Below are 17,338 nucleotides of genomic sequence, written 5' to 3'. Positions count from 1 at the left end.
ATCCCCTTCATATTTAGATCAATTTTTATTTACAAGGCCTTATTTTGCCCTGACCTTATCTCCTACTTCTCTCTTCCCAAATTTTATTCTAGCCACACTGCTTCCTCTTCCTAAGGTTCCTAAACATCCAAATGGATTGCTTTTGAAATTCTTTCAAGCCTCATCTCATCAAGAGGCCTTCAGTGATTTCTTTAATCTGAAAGAGTATCGGCTATGCTGTAACCCATAAATTAAGATTTATTCATCAGTAGTCATCCTTTCAACATATTTCAGAGCACCGAGGGGGTATAGCTCAGGGGTAGAGCATTTGACTGCAGAGCACGAGCAGACACGGGACTGTATTCCACCACTAAGGAACTTAGCCAGTGGGAGAGAGAGATCGAAGTATGCAATCATGTTTGAATTTGACAAGCATGTCTCTTTTCAGTTAGTCAAACCACTCATTTTGGAAAGATAGACAAAGATATCCAAAGAAAGTAAAATCTAAACTAAGAGTTTTAGGCTCAACAGGGATTGAGCAAGGCAAAAGAAGAAAAGAAGAAAAAATCCAGGCAGAGAAAACAGGGTATCTGAAAGGGACAAAAGCTCAGAGACATTCAATAAAAGGCAGGCAGTTGACAAAGGGTGGATAGGAGGGTGGGTGCTGGCTTATATTTGAGTTTCTTCACCTTCAGTGCCAGATAGAAATGTGTTTTTCTTCAAAAGGTAGGATCCCAAGCTGGAGCACCAAATACATTTCTCCATAACAAATATTACTATCATCTTAGTTAAAATCTATTAGTGTAAAAGCTTTTGAGTTAACTAAGAAACTGTGAGGGGATCAAACACAGGAACAAACAGCATCAAGAAACTAAGAAAGCCAGACCCTGGGCGAGCAATTTCTAGCATTATTTAAGCCCATGTTTTTCTAATACCTTGATATTTCACCTCTCCTTGTCAAAGAAAGTGATGCGATATGCAATGCCACCCTGTATTTACGCAATGTTTTACAGTTTTCAAAGTACATCCACAATCACATGCCTATTAGCTCCTTATAATCTTGGGACACAGAAGTAGCTATAATACCATTTTGTAAATGAGACTCAGCAAATAGCTAAGTAAGAGAGTCAAATTTCAGGACTCTGACTTCAGTGTTTCTTGACTATTCCATTCTTGCTAGAGAAGGCTGGTAAAAATGAAGAACTACATTCTTGTAATGCTTATAATTTACAGACATGGGTGACAAAAGCAAATTGAGCACATTTTTTATTTGAAGAGATTCTTTTGATATATATTTGACTTTGCCCTAAATAAAAAACATTTTTAGGTATTATCTGACTTTTGAAATACATCTTTAACAGATAAAGATTTAATATTATTTTAATTTTACAAAGGAGAGAAATTTTAAAAAGATCATGAACGACTCTCTTAATGCAGCTGAAAGATGACAGGTGAAGCCAGAAATTAAGGAGCCAGACCATGATATACTCCCTCACTATAATTTATAGACCAAATTTAGCTCTAGGGATAAATTCTCAGCTATCATTTCTTTCCCCAGATTATCAGTCTCTCAACCCCCAAAATCAGAAAAAAACAATGGTGTGGTTTCTAGAGGCCTGTGCTTCATACAGTAGCCATAATGCAGGCAAACAGGCAAAAGTCTGCAAGTAAGCACCAGAGTTCTGATTTGTCATTTTATTATGGGAAGGGGCTGACAGGAGTAATGTTGATTCCTTGTTACATGCTGCATTACACATTGGTGAGGTTAAGTAATTTTAAAAAATAACTAAAAATAAAACACTATTGTAATTTCCTTTAAAAACACATACCTTTAACTTACCAACTCTACTAATGGAATTCATCAAAAGGCAACAAACAAATGGCAATGCTGACTAAATTAAAATGCTCATCACGGCATTGTTTATAATACCCCCTCAAAAGTCTAAATAGCAATAAATACGGAATTAGTTATATAAATTGTTACATTCATAAAATGGAACTCTTAGGTAGTAAAAAAACAACATACTGTAAACGTCTATTGATCTGAAAATATATTAGGATATTAAGTTAAAAAGCAAGTTATAAAATAAAACGTATAAAAATAAATGAATACATACATAAAGGAAAAAGCCCTGAAGAATACAAGAATATTCCATAAAATGCTATTTAGATGGCCCTTATTCTCTCCTATGTGCGCTTTTGTACTTTCAGAATTTTTTGTACTAAACATGTAATACTTCCAGAAATTTAAAAAGTGCTATAAAAGTTTTACATCTTAAATGAAGGAACTCTCCACCAAAATACACAAAATCACTTCTTATGGTTACTTTGACATTCTCAAATATACTTTTGAAACCTACCATATTATATCTAAACATTTAGAGTTATTATACATTCTCTCATATTTTTTCTAGTAACGTAAAATTATATAAGCCATTAAAAGCAAACTTTAAAAAAGGCACTAAACAAATTCATGACTTTTAGTCTATGTAATAAGTATCATGCGCAGTCCTACAAGGTACAGGGTAAGAATATTTTTTCTTTTGGAGATGAGTAAATTAAAGCTCTATGATTTCTATGACAGAAATCAACAGGGCTGAAATTTGAATCATTATTAGTATGTCTCTTTTACATCTTGTCAAGCTCATTCCCCAACTTGTTGGGTTTCAGAAACTATCAATTGAGTTATTTTGCATACAAAGTCAAACATTATTCACTGATATTTAAAAAATTCACATTCAAAATTCCCAATTAAAGACGGTCAACTGAATACCTACATTATTTACTCTACTTCATTGTAACAGTAAACTTACCAGCAAAGGACTAAGAAACTTTTAAAGCCACAATGACAAGGTGAATGAGAGATGAGCCATCAACACAAAACAGAGTGTAGCAAAATTCTGGGAGATCAGAATCAAAAGAGGAAGTGTCAAATCATTGCAGAGAAGAAAAAGATAAAAACTGAGCCCATCTGCCATGCATAAAACCAATGATAGGGGATTTTGAAACACTAGCTAGAAACAGAATGAGACAAGCCATTCTTCACCCACTCCTCAAAAGTATATCAGTCTACACAGACAGAAGAGGGCACCATTGAACTAGGAATGTTGTGAACCATCCCAAATCTACAAAAATGAACAGAAGAAAACTTAGTAAGTCTATTACTACTATTAAAAATCAGAAAAACAAGATTCAATCATACCTCTAACAATGAGCTCTCTCTACTCTGAAGGGGAGGGGGAGAAAAAAACTAAGTAAAATGCTCCAACCTTAATTAAATATCCCCCCCAAAAAAGCAGTTTAGGAAAATGAAAAATCACCTTGATTAAGAAACTTAAAAACTAAGATCAGAGAAGGGGGCAAAACATTCAGGAAAAAAAATGGGAAGAGTTGACTGAACTTAGCAAAGAAAGAAAGACAATTACCTCAGAGACAAAAGCTAAAATTACTAGAAGCCCAGTGTAAAATATGTTCAACCAAAGACATACATAAGTGTGTTGTATAGAGGTTGTCAAATAACCTAGAGAATAAAAATAAGGTGATGAAAAAAGTAAAATGAGTGAGAAAGAAAATGGGAGGATGTAAAAACAGGCAAAGAAGTAATGACATTCATATACCTGGAATCCTTGAAGAAGAAAAATAAAACAAAAGAAAAATGCAATACAGTTAATCTTTAAGATAAAAGATATGAATCTACTTATCAAAAAAAGACCAACAGGGAGCAAGAGGCCCATGAGAACGTACACTATCAGACAGGATCTGATACTGCTAGGTACAATCAGGAGAAAACACTGTTCATGTCTTCTCCCTTGGGCAGGAAAAAAGAAGGGTGGAACATATGTCTAACATTTCAGCTTTTTTTTGGGGGGGGGGGAGGTTGCCCAGGGGTCTAACTTCTGACTCATTTAACTCAGAAGGCTAACTGAACCAGCATTCTTTGGATGCCTGGGGCCTGTGGAGAACAAAAAAAGGACTCAGACGCTTGTTGAAACATGAGAAAACTTGTAGTACCACTGACAGACACCAGAGGGAGCAGAAGATTACAAGCTTTGAAAAAGAAACCAGCAAACCTCTCTAACTGGGAAATAATGTGCACGTGGCCATAGAAGACACATCCCCAGAAAAGGTTTTAGGGGCTTCGGGACTCCCTACCTGGGGTGAATGATAAAGGTCTTCCCCTATATGAAGCCAATTCATAAAGACTAGGAGTGATGGTTATTTTTTCAAATATACAAATTACAGCAAAAAATAAACAAGGTACACGAAGAAACAGAAAAATATGGTGCAAAGGAACAAAACCAATCTCCAGAAACTGACTCTAAAGAAATAGAGATCTGAGAATTATCTGACAATAAAGTTTAAAAATAATCATCTTAACAAAGCTCAATGTGCTAAATAAAGAGAACTCAAATAGACAACGAAACAAAATCAGAGAAAATAATGCATGAACAAAATACAAGTATCAACAAAAACATAGAAATATAAAGAAGAACCAAATGGAAAGTCTGGAGCTGAAGATTACAATAACTGAATTGAAAAAATCCACCGAAGGGGATCAACAGCAGACTTGATCAAGCAGAAGAAACAATTAGTGAATTCCAAGAAAGGTCATTTGAAATGATCGAGTCAGAGGAACAAACAGAAAAGCCTACACTAATACATGTTATAATCAAACTGTCAAAAGTCAAAGACAAAGAGAGTCTTGAAAACAGCAAGGGAAAAAACAAATCATCAGGCACAAGGGAGCATCCGTAAGATTATTAGCAATTTCTCATCAGAAAGATTACAGGCCAGAAGGCAGTGTGATGATATATTAAAAGCCCTGAAAAAAAAAAAAAAAGTCAACCAAGCTACTATATCTGGAAAAACTGTCTTTCAAAAAATGAAAGAAATAAAGATCTACCCAGATAAATGCTGAGGGAGTTAATCACAAGTAGACGTGTCTTATGCCTTATAAGAAATTGCTAAAGGGAGTCCTTTAAGTTGAAACAAAAGGACACTAAAGAGTAACATTCAGAGAGCATCTGAAAACAAAGCTCTCTTGTAAAGATAAATATATAGACAAATACAAAATCTTGTAATACTATAATGATGGTACATAAATCACTTTTAATTCTGGTACAGAATTAACAAAATAAATGCCTAAGAAATAACAATTAAATATAAAACTATGACAATGAATGCAAAATATAATAAGATATAATTTGTTACACCGATAACATAAAGTGGGGAAGGAGATGTAAAGATTCTGAACTTTTCTACATGACTGAATTTATCAGTTTAACAGAGTATTATTACAACTATATGAAGTTTTATGTAATCCTTATGGTAACCACAAAGAAGATGCACAAAAGAAAGGAATCAAAGCCTATCACTACAAAAACCAACAAAACACAAAAGAAGGTAGCAGGAGAGGAAAAGAGGGACAAAATAAGTAAAAAAACACAGAAAAAGCAATTAACAAAATGGTAGAATCAGTCCTTTACCATCAGTAATTACTTAAAAGGTAAATGGAATAAACTTTCCAATCAAAAAACAGAGTAACTAAACAGATTAAAAAACAAAATCCAACTACATACTATCTCATTTTAGATATAAGGGGATACATAATCTGAAAGTCAAGGGATGGAAAAAGATATTCTATGCAAAAGAGAGCAAGGGTAGCTAAATATACATCAGACAAAAAGACTTTAAGTCAAATACTGTCATAAGTCACAAAGAAGTACATTATAAAATGAGAAGAAACATGAAGCTATAGTAACTATAAATATATATGCACATAACAGCAGAGCACTCAAATATAAGGATACACTGGCTGAACTGAACAGAGAAATGCATGGTAATATAGTAATAGGAGGAGATGTCAATACTCCACTTTCAATAACGAATACATCAACCAAACAAAATACTGAAAAAGACACAGAAGGCTTGAACAACTAAGACCGACTGAAACTAACAGACATACACAGAACAGTCCATCCTACAGCAGCAGAGCACACATTCTTCTCAAGCACACACAGAACATTCTCCAGGACAGACTACATGTTAGGCCACAAAACAAGTTTTATCAAATTTAAGACTGAAATCCTAATAAGTATCTTTTCCAACCATAGTGAATTAAACTCGAAATCAACAGCATAAGGAAAACTGGAAAATTCACAAATACATGGAAACTGAATAACATAGTTTTGGACAATTAATGGGTCAAGAAAGATACTATAAAGGAATTTAGAAAATAGTGAGACAAATGAAAATGAAAGCACAACAACAAAATTTTAGGGATGCAGCAAAAGCAATAAATACTAAGAAGGAAGTTCATAGCAATGAAATTCCTACCTAAAATTTAAAAATAAGAGATCTCAAATCAACAACCTAACTTTACAACTCAAGGAATGAGAAAAAGAACAAACAAAACCCAAAGTTAGCAGAAGGAAGGAAACAATAAAGATTAGAGCAGAAATAAATGAAATTAAGAACAGAAAAATAGGGGGGAAAAGCCAATAAAATTAAAAGTTGTTTTGAAAAGATTAACAAAATTTATAAACCCTTAGCAACATGAACTAAGAAATACTCAAACACCAAAAATCAAACTGAAAGAAGACATTAAAACTGATGCCACAGAAATTAAAAGAATCATGAGAGATTACTACAACTATACAACAACAAAATGGATAATGTAGAAGAGACAAATAAATTTCTAGAAATATACAACCTACCAACACTAAATCATGAAGATATTTAAAATGTAAACTATAACTAGTAAGGATATAATCAATATAATCATATAATATAATCATATAATCAATATAATCAATAATCAAATACCTCTCAACAAAGAAAAGCTCATCATCAGATGGCTTCACTGGATAATTCTATCAACATTTATAGAATTAACTACAATCTTTCTCAAACTCTCCTTAAAAAAAAAAAAAAAATTGAAGAGGAGGGAAAACTTCCAAACTTGTTTTATGAGGCCAGTGTTACCCTGATATCAAAATCAGACAAAGATTCTACAAGGAGGGGATAAGTGAAATGGGTAAAGGTGGTCAAAAGGTACAAACTTCTAGTTATAAGATTAATATTTTCTGGAGATGTACTGTACAGCACAATGACTACAGTTAACAATATGGTATTACATATATGAAACCTGCTAAGAGTAAATCTTAGAAGTCCTCACAAGAAAAAATAAATTGTAACACAGTGAGGTGACAGATGTTAATTCCACTTACTGTGGTAATCATTTCACAATATATACATACATCAAATCATTAAGTTGTACACCTTAAACTGATACCATGTTATATGTCAACAAACTCTCACTAAAACTGGAAGGGGGGAAGCAGAGATACAACAAGGAAAAAATAAACTACAGACCAATATTTCTGATGAAAATCAATGCGGAAGTCATCAATAAAATATTAGCAAACCAAACTCAGTAACACATTAAAATGATTATACATCATGACCAACTGGGATTTCTGGAATGCAAGTATGTGCAATATATGAAAATTGGTCAAAGCAATGCACCATAATAAGAGAATGAAGGACAAAAACCAGATGCTTATTTCAACTGATACATTGAAAAAAACTCAACACTCTTTCATGAAAAAAAATAGTCAACAAACTAGGAATGGAAGGAAATTTCTCAATACAATAAAGGCCATATATGAAAAGTCCACAGCTACCAATATATTCAATACTGAAAAAATGAACATTCTTCCTTTAAGATGAGAAACAAAGCAAGGATGCCTGCTTTTGCCACTTCTATTCAACACAGCACTACTGGAATTCCCAGCGAGAGCAATTATCAAGAAAAAGAAATATCAAATTCGAAAGGAAGAAGTAAAATTATCTCTGCCCACAAAATGATCTTTTATGTAGAAAACCCTAAAGATTTCACACATTAAAAAAAAAGTTGGATCTAGTAAACACACTCAGCAACGTTACAAGATCTTCTGATCAACACACAAATATCAGTTGTGTTTCTATACAATAATAATGCACAATATGCAAAGGGAATTAAGAAAACAATCCCATTTATAATAGCATCATAAAAAGAATAAAATACTTAGGCATAAAACTTAACCAAGAAGATGAAAGGCTTGTATACTGAAAACCACAAAACACTGCTGAAAGAAATTAAGACAGACACAAGTAAATAGAAAGATGCCTTGTGTTCATGGACTAGAAGGCTTAATATTAAAAACAAAACTACCATATTATCCAGTAATCCCACTTCAGGGTATGTATCCAAAAGAACTGAAAACAGGATCATAAGATACCTGCACATCCATGTTTGTTATTTACAATTGCCAAATAGTGGAAGCAACCCAAGTGTCTACTGACAGATGAATGGATAAACAAAATGTGGTATATACATATGATAGAAGACTATTAATCACTCTTAACAAGGAAGAAGGAAGAAAATTCTGACACATGCTACAACCTTGAGGATATTACGCTAAGTGAAATAAGCTAGTCACAAAAGGACAAATACTGTAAGACTTCACTTCTATGAGGTCTGAAGTAGTCAAATTCCTAGAAAGTGGTGGTGCTAGGGACTGGGGGAGGAGAAAAGAGGAAATTGTTCAGTGGGTATAGAGTTTCAGTTTTTCAAGACTGAAAAAAGTGCTAGTTATCTGTTGTATAACACTGTGTATGTAGTTCACATCTAAACATGATTACAATAGTAAATTTTAGTGTATGCATTTTTTACAATAAAAAAAGCTCACCAAGTACCTATCAAAAGTAACTCAGAACAACAGACTGACATATATTCGAATAAAACTATTTCAAAAATAACATCAAGGATTTTACATTCAGCTAAATTATCCTTCAAGTATCAAGGCTATAGGAAGTACTAAGGGAATGCCTTTGGGGACTTTGAGGAATCTACTAGAATAGCACTGTTCAGCAGAAACATAATGGAAGCTACAAATGTGAGCCATGTATTTAAATTTTCTAGTAGTCACACTTAAAAAAGTACAAAGAAACAGATGAAATTAATTTTAATAACTATCTTATTTAAGCCAATATAAATATTCAAACATTATCAATTCAACATGTAATCAATGTAAAAATATTTGGAGATAGTTTGTATTTGTTTCTTTCATTTCACATCTACAAAACTTTTTTATGATACATGTGTTTTACATGTATAGAGCATCTAAATTCAGATCAGCCACATTTCAAATGCTCAACAGCCACAAATGACTAGTGGCTACATATTGGATAGTGTAGCTCATCTTCATCTTGGATTCTTCCAACCAAGGTATGACTGGAAAACTTCAGCAAAATTATATATATACATACATACACACATATATATGCAAATATCTCAAAGATGGGGGAAAGACTGGAGGACTGATGTACAAACATCTGCACACTAAAGTGGAAATACGGCAACTAAAAAGGGGAGAAGAAAAAAAAGATGAGAGCAAAGTAAAGAAACTAACCAATATAACATACAAAAAAAATTAAATATAAAAGAGTTGAGAACAAACATATTCAATCTTATCAATAAATGTGAATGGACTTATTTCACCTATGAAAACAAAAAGATTTTCAGTTTGTCTCATAACCCAAGACTCAACTACATGCTGTATACAAAAAGCCCCCAACACACATAAAAAGTGGGTCAGAAAGAGTAAAAGGAATGGATAAAAGTTTATCAGGTAGTGGAAGACAACAGAAAGATAAGCAGATCCTAATATCAGACAAGCAGAATTCAAGCCAAAGAACCTTAAGTATGATCCAAAATCCACAATTCACAAAAGGTCTTGAATATCTATATACCTATAGCTAAGAATTTCAAAGAATAGGGTATTATGAATGGAGTAGAAGGGTAAGGAGGGAGTGACAATTCCCTGAGCATATACCCTTTAATAGCCCTGAATTTTAGAACCTTGTTAATGTTTCACACATTCTAAAGCTAATCAAAATTAATGAGGATGTGAAGAGAACCCGAAGTAGAACACAAAGAGAACAAATTAATCTCACTTATTAGAAATGAATATTCATATATCTGCAGTGAAGGAGATGGGAAAGAAAGCAATTTAAATTCCTTTGGAAAATAATGATTTGAAGCTCATCTGCATAACATAGACTATATATATTTCAAAGGACTGTTGGGATAATTATGTAAGTTAATAAAGTATTCAAAATAGTCAATAGCACAATGTTAAAGATAAAAGTTTCTTGTTTTTATTAAAACATATCACTAATGTGCAATATTCAAGATAGTGAAAATTTAAGAACAAAGCAAAAAAATTTACAAATTTTGACAATTCAAAACCTTTTTTCGTCACCCATTCGTAAAAAAAATTCACTGAATGTAAAAGATGTCCTCAACCTGATACACGGCAGGCCCCTGTGGAAAACATACAGCTAATACCATACTTAATATTCAAAGACTGAATTCTTTAGCCCTAAGATCAAAAACAGGCCAAGGAAGTCTATTCTCACCACTTCTTACCTAAGTCCACATTTTGCCTGAGTTTCTAGCCAGTGCAGAGTGGGAAGAGAAAGAAATAAGGGCATGCAGATTGGAAAAAAAGAAGTAAAACTATTTGCACATGATATGATCACAAAGGGAGAAAATTCTAGGGAATCAAAAGTTACTAGAAATAAAAAAGTGAACTTTACAAGGCTATGTCAATATTCAAACCTCAACTGTGTTTCTATATACTAGCAACTGAAAAATGAAAATAAAAAGCAATTACCATTTATAACAGTATCAAAATACTGAAGATTTAGGGAGAGTTTTAATGAAATACATGCAAAACTTGCACATCAACATAAATGGACAGATACAGTATGTTTGTGTACTAGAAGCTTCAATATAATTCAAAAATTTTTTTCTAATATGAAATTTCCCCTAAATTGGTCTAGAGACTCAGCACAGTCCCAGTCAAAGCCCCAATTGCCTTTTTTTAAAACAGAAATGGACAAGCTGTTTCTAAAATTCATATGGAAGGGTAAAAGAAATAGACTATCCAAGATAATCTTGAAAGAAATTTGAAAAACATACACAATCTGACGAGCTAAATTACTAAATATGAAGCTAAACTAATCAACAACAGTGTGTTACTAGCATAAGGATAAACATATAAAGCAATGGGAAAAAAGAATAAACCTGGAACTAAGACCCAAATACACACATATAATGAATTTTAGACAAAAGTGTCAATTAATGGGAACTGAATAGTAAGGACAGTCTGGTCGACAAATTGTCTTGACAACAGTTTGGGGAAAAAATGAACCTATACTTCTACCACAAATTATATACAAAAATTAACTCAAAATAGGTCACAGATCTAAAAACAAAGCTTTGTAAAATATACACAACAAAACATAGGAGAAAAACTTGAGTGGCTCTGGGTTTGACAAAGATTTCTTAGACACAAAAACACAAATTATAAATGAAAGATTTAAAAACTGGACTTCTCAAAATTCAGAAACTGTAGTATTCAAAATACATTCTTAAGAAAATGAAAAGAAAAGCCAGACTGGGGAAAAAAATATTCACAGTAAGTATGAGAGGTCTTGTATGCTGAATATATAAGGAACTCTTATAACTCAATTATCAGGAAACAACCCAACTTTTAAAGAAAATGAGCCAATGATTTAAACAGATACTTCACAAAAGTACAGGAAAGACCAATGACCATTTGAAAGATGCTCAACCTATCTGTGTCAGGAAAATGTAAAATAAAACCACAGAAAGTTTTCACTACACATGCACAAAATGACTAAAATTAAGAAACTCACAACAATAACTGCTGGTGGGGTGTCAAATGATATTACCACTTTATAAACTATTGGACAGCTTCCTATAAAGTAACTATATATTTGTCATGTGACCTAGCAATCCTACTGCTAAGTGTGTACCAGAGAAGTGAAATGCATGTCCACAAACAACCTGCACATGAATATCAACTTCAATTTTACTCACAATAGCCAAAAACTGGAAACAATAAAAACACACATTAACAGGTGAATAGATAAATAAATACATTTATTCAAAGAAATGCTACTCAGTTAAAAGAAAAAAAGAGAAGGGAGGTGGTAGAGAGAAGGATAAAGTAACCACATACACAACAAGGATGAATCTCAAAAGTACAACCAGCAACTCGATACAAGCAGCTACATACTGCATGGTTCTCTTTATATGAAGTTTGAAAACAGGCAAAATTAATCTATAGTGATTGAAACCAGATCAGCAGTTGCCTGAAATGGGGGTGAAAGATATGACTGCAAATGGGTTAAAGGGAATGTCTGTGAGGAATGAAAATGTTCTATTCTTTGTGTAGGGTGGTGGTTACACAAGTATACTTGTTTATTAAAACACAGAATGATACACAAAACAAATGTTTTTACACTGTACATATATTATACTTCAATAAAGTTGATTTTAAAAATCTAGGTGAAAAAAAGTCCAGGACTAGATGGCTTCACGGGTGAATTCTACCAAACGTTTAGGGACGAGTTAACACCTATCCTTCTGAAACTATTTCTAAAAATTGCAGGGAAAGAACACTTCTAAACTCATTCTATGAGGCCACAATCATCTTGATACCAAAACCAGACAAAGACACTACAAAAAAAGAAAATAACAGGCCAATATCAATGATGAACATAGATGCAAAAATCCTCAATAAAATATTAGCAAAACCAACTACAGTAATACATTAGAAGCATCATACATCATGATCAAGTGGGATTTATTCCAGGGATGCAAGAATTTTTCGGTATCTGAAAACCAACACAATATACTACACTAACAAACTGAAGAATAAAAACCATATAATCATCTTGACAGATGAAGAAAGAGCTTTTGATAAGATTCAACATCCATTTATGATAAAAACACTTCAGAAAGTGGGCACAGAGGGGGCATACCTCAACATAAAAGCCATATATGACAAACCTACAGCTAACATCATACTCAACAGGAAAAGCTGAAAGCATTCCTTCTAAGATCAGGAATAAGACAGGGACACCCTCTCTTGCCACTTTTATTCAACATAGTTTTGGAAGCTCTAGTCACAGCAATCAGAGAAGAAAAAGAAAATAAATCCAAATTGGAAGAGAAGAAGTAAAATTGTCACTGTTTGCAGATGACATGATACTTTACATAGAGAATTCTAAAGATGCTACCAGGAAACTACTAAAGCTCATCAATGAATTTGGTAAACTTGTTGGGTACAAAATTAATATATAGAAAACTGTTGCATTTCTATACAACATTCAAATATCAGAAAGAGAATTAAGGAAACAATCTCATCCTATCATTGCATCAAAAAGAATAAAATATCTAAGAATACACTAGCAAAAGACCTGTACTCTGAAAATTGTGAGACACTGATGAAAGAAACTGAAGACAACACAGATAGAAAGATATACTGTGTTCTATGCACTGGAAAAATCAATATTGTTAAAATGACCATACTACCCAAGGCAACAGACAGACTCAATGCAATCCCTATCAAAGTTATTAATGACATTTTTCACAGAACTAGAAAATAATTTTTTAAATTTGTATGGAAACACAAAAGACCTCAAATAGTCAAAATCAATCTTAAGAAAGAAGAACAGAGCTGGAGGAATCACACTCCCCTGATTTCAGACTATACTACAAAGCTACAGTAATCAAAACAGTATGGTACTAGGAGAAAAAAAACATATAAATCAATGGAACAGAATAGAAAGCCCAGAAGTAAAACCACACACTTACGGTCAATTAATCTATGACAAAGGGGGCAAGAACATACAATGGAGAAAAGACAGTCTCTTCAATAAGTGATGCTGGGAAAACTGAACAGCTACCTGTAAAAGAACAAAATCAGAACATTCTCTAACACCACACAAAAATAAATTCAAAATGGATTAAAGGCCTAAATGCAAGGCTGGATACTATACAACTCCTAGAGAAACACTCATTGACATACATTGCAGCAATATTTTTTTGGATCTGTCTCCTAGAGCAATGGAAATAAACACAAAAATAAACAAATGGGACCTAATTAAACTCAAAAGCTTTTGAATAGCAAACAACAACAACAACATAAAACAAAAACGAAAAGACAATTTACAGACTGGGAGAAAATATTTGAAAATGATGCTACCAACAAAGGATTAACTTCCAAAATGTACAAATAGCTCATACAGCTTAATATCAAAAAAACCCCAAACAAACCAATCAAAAAATGAGTAGATCTAAATAGATATTTCTCCGAAGAAGACATTCAGATGGTCAACAGGCACATGAAAAGATGCTCAAAATCCCAAATTACTAGAGAAATACACATCAAAACTATAATTACATACACTTCACACCAGTCAGAATGGCTATCATTAAAAAGTCTACAAATAATAAATGTTGGAGAGGGTGTGGGGAAAAAAGGAACCCTCCTACACTGTTGGTGGGAATGTAAATTGCTGCAGCCACTATGGAGAAAAAACTAACAGAGTTGCCGTATGATCCTGCAATCCCACTCCTGGGCATATATCCAGATAAAACTATAATTTGAAAAGATACGTGCAACCCAATGTTCACAGCAGCACTATTTACAATAGCCAAGACATAGAAGCAACCTAAATGTCCATCAACAGATGACTGGATGAAGACGCATTATGTATATACATATACAGTGGAGTATTACCTAGCCATAAAATAAGAATGAACTAATGCCATTTGCAGCAACATGGATGGACCTAGATATTATCATATTAAGTGAAGTCAGACAGAGAAAGACAAATATCATCTATCACATATGTGGAATCTAAAAAAAAAAAAAAAAAAGAACTTGTTTACAAACCAGAATTAGACTCACAGACATAGAAAACAAACTTAAGGTTACCAAAGGGGAAAGTGGGAGGGGGAAGGATAAATTAGTAGGAGTTTAGGATTAACATATACACACTATTATATATAAAACAGGTAAACAACAAGGATCTACTATATAGCAAAGGAAACCATATTCAATATCTTATAATAATCTATAATGGAAAAGAATCAGAAAAAATATATATATAACTGAGTCACTTTCCTGTACATCTGAAACAAAAATCTTAAAAAAAAAACCCTTCTGATCTAAATAAAAACTTAGTGTAAACAAAACATACTGGTAAAGCAATTATTATTTATAGTGCTGGTGAAATTGTGGTAAGTAAAACAGACAGTTTCAAGAATGAACGCTAGTATGTTAAAGTGTCGATTGGTATATTCTGGAGAACAGTTTGGTAATAAGTTTCTAAGCCTTAAAAAACTTTATAACAGTTAACCTATTATTTATACAATAATCATAATAAGGAAAACTGGAAACAATCTTATTATCTCCAATACTGAAGTAATTATAGTTTAGTATATCCATGATAAACTTAAAAACTGCCATTTAAAACTTTTTGAAAAATAATTTAATGACATTTGAAAATGCTTACACAGAAAAAGCAGGTAACAGAATCACATACTGAAGATAACTTCCAGTATAGTGAGATAAATAGAATGATAGGTGACAGTATGCATAAATGCAGAGTTTAAAAGTAAAAAATTTTTTAAAAGCTGGAAAGAAATGTACCAAATTATTAGGTAGTGAAATTATAGAGGATCTCTATTTTCTTCTCTACATTTTCTACAATTTACAAAAAACATGTATTACAAAAAAGAAACTAGTGCCAATTTTTTAAACCACTTAAATTGATTACTTCCCCAATAAAAGGAAGAGATAGAGGAAGACAAGGGGAAAAGACTCTAGATAAGTCCTCATCATATTCTAATTAAGACTATTTCTCTTCTAGTACTAACTTTCTAAATCTGGATTTTTGGTTCTGGCAGAATACTAGTATTACCTGGAGAGGTGAAACATGGACTATATGAGAGAGAAAAGAGGCAGGAGAAACCAGCTAAAAGGCTTCAGCAGCTGACTTCCACTCCAACAAAGATGAAATACATACAGTGGGTATTACTCAGCTCTAAGAAGGAATGAAGTACTGATGTATGCTACAGTATGAATGAACCTTCAAAACATTACTCTATGTAAAAGAAGTCAGACACAGGCCATATGTTATATGATTCCATTTATAGGAAATGTCCAGAAATAGGCAAATCCATAAAGAAAGTATATCAGTAGCTGAAGGGGGGGGGGGCGTACAAATAGAATGGAGAGTGAGTAATTGTTATTTACACAGAAGGGTTTCTTTTTAGGGTGATGGAAGTGTTCTAGAACAAGACAGTTGTGACATTGCACAATATTGTGAATGTACTAAAACCCACTGAACTGTACACTTTAATATGATAAATTATATATTATGTGAATTTCATGACAATAAAAAAACTGGAAAAGAAAAGGTAACGAATTTACCCTTATACCCAAAGCAACAACAAAAAAATCTGACAAGAGTTGAAACAATGGTTTTCCAGACACTAGACCTCAGGCAATGAAGAACAATGATTCTTTCTAAAAAAAAAAAATATTTTGTTTTATTTTTAGCTTTTTTTTTGGAAGTGGGGGAAGCAGTTAGGTTTGTTTGTTTGTTTTTAGGTGAGGTACTGGGGATATGACGCAGGACCTCGTGCATGCTAAGCTTGTGCTTTAGCATTTGACCTATAACCTCTCCCCTAAGAACAATGATTTTTGAGAAAAGGAAAACAAAACCAGTGAGCCCTACGATAGCCTCAGCTTACTACCCTGGAACAGTACTCCATGCTGTGGAGCAGGAGAAAGAACTGAGGCAGAGCCTGGGAGACTTCATGAGTTAAGGAGACAGAAATGAGAGTCCAGGAAGACTAAGGCACCTAAACTCCATAGGACAGAGTATCAAAGAGAAGGAACTGCACAGAGAGAAAACCTAGGAGACCTGCAGAGGGAGTATTCAGTAAAATATTCATCAGCTATGTGTGTGAAGAAACTACCTGACAGTGGAGAAAGAACTATTCCAAAGAATTAAAAGGAACAGTGCCTGTACTCAGGACCAGGAGGAGCACCTGCTTCCACTACCCAGATTGGAAAAAAGATATGCTAATATACGGAGTAACAAAGATAAGAGTGACATCTGACTTCTCATCAGAAACAATGCAAGTGAAAGACCATTTAAAAAAAAATACTAGAAGAAAAAATTGTCAACCTACAACTGTATATCCAGCAAAAATATCTTGCAAAAAAACAGAAGTGAAATTAGAGATCAGCTGTACAATTTACGTAGTTAACAAACTGTAATGTACATTTATACATTGTTAAGAAGATAAACATATCATATGCTTTATCATACACAAAAAAGGTGAAATAAAGACATTTTTAGATGTACAAAAGTTAAAACTATTCAACACCAGCAAACCTGCATTACAAGTAATGTTAACAAA

At 33.0% G+C, this 17,338-nt stretch overlaps 1 protein-coding gene across 3 annotated transcripts in view; it reads right to left on the bottom strand.

Moving 5' to 3' along the window:
* Positions 1 to 17,338, bottom strand: part of EPC2 (enhancer of polycomb homolog 2) — a 97,490-nt gene that overhangs the window by 57,518 nt on the left and 22,634 nt on the right. The window lies entirely within an intron of this gene.

Source organism: Camelus ferus, chromosome 5, assembly GCF_009834535.1.
Source record: "Camelus ferus isolate YT-003-E chromosome 5, BCGSAC_Cfer_1.0, whole genome shotgun sequence".
Taxonomy (NCBI): Eukaryota; Metazoa; Chordata; class Mammalia; order Artiodactyla; family Camelidae; genus Camelus; species Camelus ferus.
This window is presented reverse-complemented; position numbering and strand designations above follow the sequence as displayed.